Raw genomic sequence first — 8207 nt, forward strand, 5'->3', positions numbered from 1 at the left:
ATTTAACTAATTATGTGACATTTGAAGGTAATTGGTTGCACCAGATCTTATTTAGGGGCTTCATAGCAAAGGGGGTGAATACATATGCACGCACCACTTTTCCGTTATTTATTTTTTAGAATTGTTTGAAACAAGTATTTTTTTTCATTTAACTTCACCAATTTGGACTATTTTGTGTTTGTCCATTACATGAACTCCAAATAAAAATCCATTTAAGTTACAGGTTGTAATGCAACATAATAGGAAGAACGCCAAGGGGGATGAATACCTTAGCAAGGCACTGTACCTCTACTGGTATTCCATCAAGCCCTGGTGTTTTTCCAGATTGTAATTTGGCCTTCACACAGGTCTTTCTGTAAATGGGTTAATTTTACATTATTATTAGGAAAGAAATCCTTACAGTTAATATCATTCAGTGGAAATGGAGGAGACTGAAAATATAATTTGGTGAATCGAGTTCTGTAAAATTCTTTTTTGGTAGCATTTCTATGTTGAAGATTCAAGAAAAATCTGGTGCTCACAATTTTCCATCCAATTAGCTTTATTTTTGTAATAAATTACACTTGATCGTTCTTGAATAAGTACCTCCAATTCTTGTAGTTTTTCCTTTAACCTATTTTGTGCCTCTATAGTCCAGTTTCCATGACGACCATCTACCTGCGCTGTTATTTCCTCTATTTCCTTCATTAGTCTGATCTCTTTTGACCTAAACTGCTTTTGTTTTAATGATGAGTATTATATTGAATGGCCTCTAAAGGCACATTTAAAAGTGTCCCATACATTAAGGGGATCTGCTGTACCTATGTTGTGCAGAAAAAAGTCAATTATGAATAATTTTGTCTTAGTTAAGAACAAATTGTCATCTTATAGGCTTTGATTAAATTTCCAATATCCCCGTCCACGTGGAAATTCTGTAAGAGTTATATGGAGGCCAATTAGATGGTGGTCCGATCACATTCTGTATCCTATTAATACTTTTTAAACTTTTGATGCCAGCAAGAATGAGACCATGAAGTAATCAAGACGGCTAGCTTGATGAAGCCTCCTCCATGTATATCTCACTAGGTCTGGGTTTTTCAACCTCCATAGATCCACTAGTTCTAATGTATCCATGATATTCGTGATCTCCCTAAGTGCTTGAGGGTGATAGTTTGTAGTGTGATTTCCTTTACGATCCATTGAGGTACTTAAAACCAAATGTGCCCAAACAACCACCCCTCTTTCAAAGTCACTGAGATCTCTTCTTCTAGCCTTGGTACCCAATAATGGGCAACTGGGCCTGCCCAGCATATTTATACATGACCCTTATCATGACGGGATGTTAATTCCACACCTGCTTTTCAATATTACTGTACTTTCTATCCCTTATTTACTGAAGCGTTTCCATTATTTTGTCAGTTACCTGTGTCTTTGTCTATTCTAAACTAAATGATAACACACACAGACATGCTATTAGCTTAACAGCAATGATCAGATGCTGAACAAGTGACTGTTTTCAGATGCAGCTAGTCATAGTGGGAGAAAGATCAAAAGAGACACACAGGTACAGCATGCTAGCTCAGCGCTCCCTTAATAATATACAGCATGCTAGCTCAGCGCTCCCTTAATAATATACAGCATGCTAGCTCAGCGCTCACTTAATAATATACAGCATGCTAGCTCAGCGCTCACTTAATGATATACAGCATGCTAGCTCAGCGCTCACTTAATAATATACAGCATGCTAGCTCAGCGCCCACTTAATAATATACAGCATGCTAGCTCAGCGCTCACTTAATAATATACAGCATGCTAGCTCAGCGCTCACTTAATAATATACAGCATGCTAGCTCAGCGCTCACTTAATAATATACAGCATGCTAGCTCAGCGCTCACTTAATAATATACAGCATGCTAGCTCAGCGCTCCCTTAATAATATACAGCATGCTAGCTCAGCGCTCACTTAAAAATATACAGCATGCTAGCTCAGAGCTCACTTAATAATATACAGCATGCTAGCTCAGGCTCCCTTAATAATATACAGCATGCTAGCTCAGGCTCCCTTAATAATATACAGCATGCTAGCTCAGCGCTCCCTTAATAATATACAGCATGCTAGCTCAGGCTCCCTTAATAATATACAGCATGCTAGCTCAGCGCTCCCTTAATAATATACAGCATGCTAGCTCAGCGCTCCCTTAATGATATACAGCATGCTAGCTCAGGCTCCCTTAATAATATACAGCATGCTAGCTCAGGCTCCCTTAATAATATACAGCATGCTAGCTCAGCGCTCCCTTAATAATATACAGCATGCTAGCTCAGGCTCCCTTAATAATATACAGCATGCTAGCTCAGGCTCCCTTAATAATATACAGCATGCTAGCTCAGCGCTCCCTTAATAATATACAGCATGCTAGCTCAGCGCTCACTTAATGATATACAGCATGCTAGCTCAGGCTCCCTTAATAATGTACAGCATGCTAGCTCAGGCTCCCTTAATAATATACAGCATGCTAGCTCAGCGCTCCCTTAATAATATACAGCATGCTAGCTCAGCGCTCACTTAATAATATACAGCATGCTAGCTCAGGCTCCCTTAATAATGTACAGCATGCTAGCTCAGGCTCCCTTAATAATATACAGCATGCTAGCTCAGGCTCCCTTAATAATATACAGCATGCTAGCTCAGGCTCCCTTAATAATATACAGCATGCTAGCTCAGCGCTCCCTTAATAATATACAGCATGCTAGCTCAGGCTCCCTTAATAATATACAGCATGCTAGCTCAGCGCTCCCTTAATAATATACAGCATGCTAGCTCAGCGCTCCCTGAATAATAGCAACAAGCATCATTGAGTTAAACAGCATGATCATCATCACTTTAATCTCTCTCTCTCTCTGTGTGTGTGTGTCTGTGTGTGTGTGTGTGTGTGTGTGTGTGCGTGTGTGTGTGTGTGAATAGCAGCAACAAGTGTCATTGAGTATAATGAGACAGACAGACAGAGGTAGTCACAGACAGACAGACAGACAGAGGTAGTAACAGGAAGACAGACAGACATTTTTTACATTACATTTCAGTCATTTAGCAGACGCTCTTATCCAGAGCGACTTACAGTTAGTGAATACATATTTTTTTATACTGGTCCCCCGTGGGAATCGAACCCACAACCCTGGCGTTGCAAACGCCATGCTCTATCAACTGAGCTACATCCCTGCCGGCCATTCCCTCCCCTACCCTGGACGAATTGTGCGCCGCCCATGAGTCTCCCGGTCGCGGCCGGCTGCGACAGAGCCTGGATTCGAACCAGGATCTAGTGGCACAGTTAGCACTGCGATGCAGTGCCTTAGACCACTGCGCCACTCAGACAGACAGACAGACAGACAGACAGAGGTAGTCACAGGAAGACAGACAGACAGACAGAGGTAGTCACAGGAAGACAGACAGACAGACAGACAGACAGACAGACAGACAGACAGACAGACAGACAGACAGACAGACAGACAGGCAGGCAAACAGACAGACAGACAGACAGACAGACAGACAGGCAGGCAGGCAGGCAAACAGACAGACAGACAGACAGACAGACAGACAGACAGACAGACAGACAGACAGACAGACAGACAGAGAGACAGGCAGGCAAACAGACAGACAGACAGACAGACAGACAGACAGACAGACAGACAGACAGACAGACAGACAGACAGACAGACAGGCAGGCAAACAGACAGACAGACAGACAGACAGACAGACAGACAGACAGACAGACAGACATACAGACAGACAGACCCAGATCTCCTTTATTATCCCAGTGGCTAAGAGGCTAATGGAGCTTTGACTCAGTTACAATGTTTACCTGGACTGACTAACACTGGGCTCCACTGGGTTCCACTGTACTGCAGTTTCCAGCCCAGCCATTGTAAGGCATTCTGTCTGGGTGAAACTGAGCCGTAATGGAGCCCTGAGTCCCACTCCCCAGCAGCAACATCAGAACACTGAGACCCTGACACGATTTTCATAAATAGATGCTTTAATTTAAATATTCAACACTACTTTAAGTAAAGTGTTTCTAGAAAGTGTAATGTAATTCTGTATGTAGTCCAAGGTCATGCTATGTTCAGTTTAATCAGGTTTGATTGACAGACAGGCAGCCTCTATATGTTAGTAATGAGACTAGCCATTATTAGAGCACCTGGGATAGAAGTGGACTGGGGAGGAAGGGAGCACAGCCTTAAAATACACACCTACTGGAGGAGAAGAGAAAAAACACAGGAGAAATATGTCTCTCTCTGTTCCCCTCATACTCTCTCTCTCACTCACTTTCTCTTCCTCCATCCATCTCCCTCTCTCCCCCCCTTCTCCCTCCCTCCCTCCCTCTCTCTCCCTGCCCTCCACTCTCTCTCTAACTAAATCATTCTATGAATAGCGGTGTGTAATTTGTAATGGCCTGGAGGCAGAATTCATGAAATGCTATTTTTCCAGCTATTAGGGAATTTGTAATCTTAGAGAAGGTGATATTTTTAGGAATGGATCAGGGATGGATTCATAACCCTGTATAAATGGATCAGAGATGGATTAATAATCTTCTATGAATGGATCAGGGATGGATTAATAATCCTGTATGAATGTATCAGAGATGGATTAATAATCCTGGTTGAATGGATCAGAGATGGATTAATAATCCTGTATGAATGGATCAGGGATGGATTCATAATCCTGTATGAAAACCATCATCATCTATCCACTGCTTCTGCCTTTTCGAACGGAGAGAGACCCCAACTAATCTTCAGAAGGCTGGACTAGAGGAACTGGAACCCTCCGCCATAGGGGATACACGAACACGCAAACTTTTCTTGACACAAAATGACATTCCTGCATCAGCTGATCTAAACAGTGTTGTGAAATTATAAAGTGAGCTGTTATATCTCCCGAGTGGCGCAGTGGTCTAAGGCACTGTGCCACTAGAGATCCTGGTTCGAATCCAGGCTCTGTCGTAGCCGGCCGCGACCGGGAGACCCATGGGGCGGTGCACAATTGGCCCAGCGTCGTCCAGGGTAGGGGAGGGAATGGCCGGCAGGGATGTAGCTCAGTTGGTAGAGCATGGCGTTTGCAACGCCAGGGTTGTGGGTTCGATTCCCACGGGGGGCCAGTATGAAAAAAAAACAAGAATAATAATGTATGCACTCACTAACTGTAAGTCGCTCTGGATAAGAGCGTCTGCTAAATTACGTAAAATGTAAGATGTTATGTCCTTGTTATGAAAGAGCTATGTAGTCCTTACAAAGTCCCTATGAATTAAAGCAGCACGAGTTACCTGGTGAGGGAAGGCTGTATCTCAGTGTCAAGGGCGGATGACAGTGATGATGATGATGCAGATGAAGCCAGTAACCATGGAAAAAGCCTCTGTGATGCAACTGGAGATGTAAAGAGATGATGGTGTAAAAACAGGATGGTACAATTAAGAAAACACAGACGCACAGACAGACACACGCACAAACACAGACACGTACATGCACACCGCAGCCAGGTGATTAATTTTATTAATTGTAGGGTATTTTATTAGTTGTAGGGTATTTTATTTATATTTCATTCTTATTTTACCAGGTCAGTTGACTGAGAACACATTCTCACTTACAGCAACGACCTGGGGAATAGTTACAGGGGAGAGGAAGGGGGGATGAATGAGCCATTTGGAAGCTGGGGATGATTAGGTGGCCGTGATGGTACGAGGGCCAGATTGGGAATTGAAGCAGGACGCCGGGGGTTAACACCCCTACTCTTACGATAAGTGCCGCGGGATCATTAGTGACCACTGAGTCAGGACAGCCGGAACAGCAGGAGGTGGGTGGGAGAACCCAGAACTGTAGGGAGATTCATGTCAAACAGCAAACAAACAAACAAACAGGAAACATTGGGCCTGCGCCTTACGGTGTGTGTGTGTAGCTATACGCTACATCGGCAGGATAGAACGGCTGACTCCGGTAAGACAAGGGGTGGCGGTCTGTGTATATTTGTAAACAACAGCTGGTGCACAAAATCAAATACTAAGGAAGTCTCGAGGTTTTGCTCGCCTGAGGTAGAGTATCTTATGATAAGCTGTAGACCACACTATTTACCAAGAGAGTTTTCATCTATATTTTTCATAGCTGTCTATTTACCACCACAAACCAATGCTGGCATTAAGATTGCACTGAATGAGTTGTACAAGGCCATAAATCAACAGGAAAACGCTCATCCAGATGCAGCGCTCCTAGTGGCCGGGGACTTTATTGCAGGGAAACTTAAATCTGTTCTACCTAATTTCTACCAGCATGTTAAATGTGCAACCAGAGGAAAAAAAACTCTAGACCACCTTTACTCCACACACAGAGATGCATACAAAGCTCTCCCTCACCCTCCATTTGGCAAATCTGACCATAACTCTATCCTCCTGATTCCTGCTTATAAGCAAAAACTAAAGCAGGAAGCACCAGTGACTCGGTTAATAAAAAAGTGGTCAAATGACGCAGATGCTAAGCTACAGGACTGTTTTGCTAGCACAGACTGGAACATGTTCCGGGATTCTTCAGACAGCATTGAGGAGTACACCACATCAGTCACTGGCTTCATCAATAAGTGCATCGATGATGTCTCCACAGTGACCGTACGTACATACCCCAACCAGAAGCCATGGATTACAGGAAACATCCGCACTGAGCTAAAGGGTAGAGCTGCCGCTTTCAAGGAACGGGACTCTAACCCGGACGCTTATAAGAAATCCCGCTATGACCTCCGACGAACCATCAAACAGGCAAAGAGTCAATACAGGACTAAGATTGAATCGTACTACACTGGCTCTGATGCTCGTCGGATGTGGCAGGGCTTGAAAACTATTACAGACTACAAAGGGAAGCACAGCCGCGAGCTGCCCAGTGACACAAGCCTACCAGACGAGCTAAACCACTTCTATGCTCAGCTTCGAGGCAAGCAACACTGAAGCATGCATGAGAGCACCAGCTGTTCCGGATTACTATGTGATCACGCTCTCCGTAGCCGATGTGAGTAAGACTTTTAAGCAGGTCAACATTCACAAGGCCGCAGGGCCAGACGGATTACCAGGACGTGTACTCCGAGCATGTGCTGACCAACTGGCAAGTGTCTTCACTGACATTTTCAACATGTCCCTGACTGAGTCTGTAATACCAACATGTTTCAAGCAGACCACCATAGTCCCCGTGCCCAAGGACTCTAAGATAACCTGCCTAAATGACTACCGACCCATAGCACTGACGTCTGTAGCCATGAAGTGCTTTGAAAGGCTGGTCATGGCTCACATCAACAGCATTATCCCAGAAACCCTAGACCCACCCAAATTTGCATACCGCCCCAACAGATCCACAGATGATGCAATCTCTATTGCACTCTACACTGCCCTTTCCCACCTGGACAAGAGGAACACCTACGTGAGAATGCTATTCATTGACTACAGCTCAGCATTCAACACCATAGTGCCCTCTAAGCTCATCACTAAGCTAAGGATCCTGGGACTAAACACCTCCCTCTGCAACTGGATCCTGGACTTCCTGACGGGCCGCCCCCAGGTGGTAAGGGTAGGTAACAACACATCTGCCACACTGATCCTCAACACGGGGGCCCCTCAGGGGTGCGTGCTCAGTCCCCTCCTGTACTCCCTGTTCACCCATGACTGCATGGCCAGGCACGACTCCAACACCATCATTAAGTTTGCCGACGACACAACAGTGGTAGGCCTGATCACCGACAACGATGAGACAGCCTATAGGGAGGAGGTCAGAGACCTGGCCGTGTGGTGCCAGGACAACAACCTCTCCCTCAACGTGACCAAGACAAAGGAGATGATTGTGGACTATAGGGAAAAAAAAGAGGACTGAGCACGCCCCCATTCTCATCGACGGGGCTGTAGTGGAACAGGTTGAGAGCTTCAAGTTCCTTGGTGTCCACATCACCAACGAACTATCATGGTCCAAACACACCAAGACAGTCGTGAAGAGGGCACGACAAAGCCTATTCCCCCTCAGGAGACTGAAAAGATTTGGCATGGGTCCTCAGATCCTCAAAAAATCCTACAGCTGCACCATCGAGAGCATCCTGACTGGTTGCATCACCGCCTGGTATGGCAACTGCTTGGCCTCCGACCGCAAGGCACTACAGAGGGTAGTGCGCACGGCCCAGTACATCACTGGGGCCAAGCTTCCTGCCATCCAGGAC

At 45.0% G+C, this 8207-nt stretch overlaps 1 protein-coding gene across 1 annotated transcript in view; it reads right to left on the bottom strand.

Annotated features, from left to right (window-relative positions):
* The window catches only part of LOC121541374 (metabotropic glutamate receptor 5), a gene marked incomplete at its 5' end in the record, with an annotated part of 126997 nt that overhangs the window by 103035 nt on the left and 15755 nt on the right, over positions 1-8207 (bottom strand). The gene's annotated exons all lie outside the window — the stretch shown is intronic.

The sequence above is a fragment of the Coregonus clupeaformis genome, unplaced genomic scaffold (assembly GCF_020615455.1).
Source record: "Coregonus clupeaformis isolate EN_2021a unplaced genomic scaffold, ASM2061545v1 scaf0143, whole genome shotgun sequence".
Taxonomy (NCBI): Eukaryota; Metazoa; Chordata; class Actinopteri; order Salmoniformes; family Salmonidae; genus Coregonus; species Coregonus clupeaformis.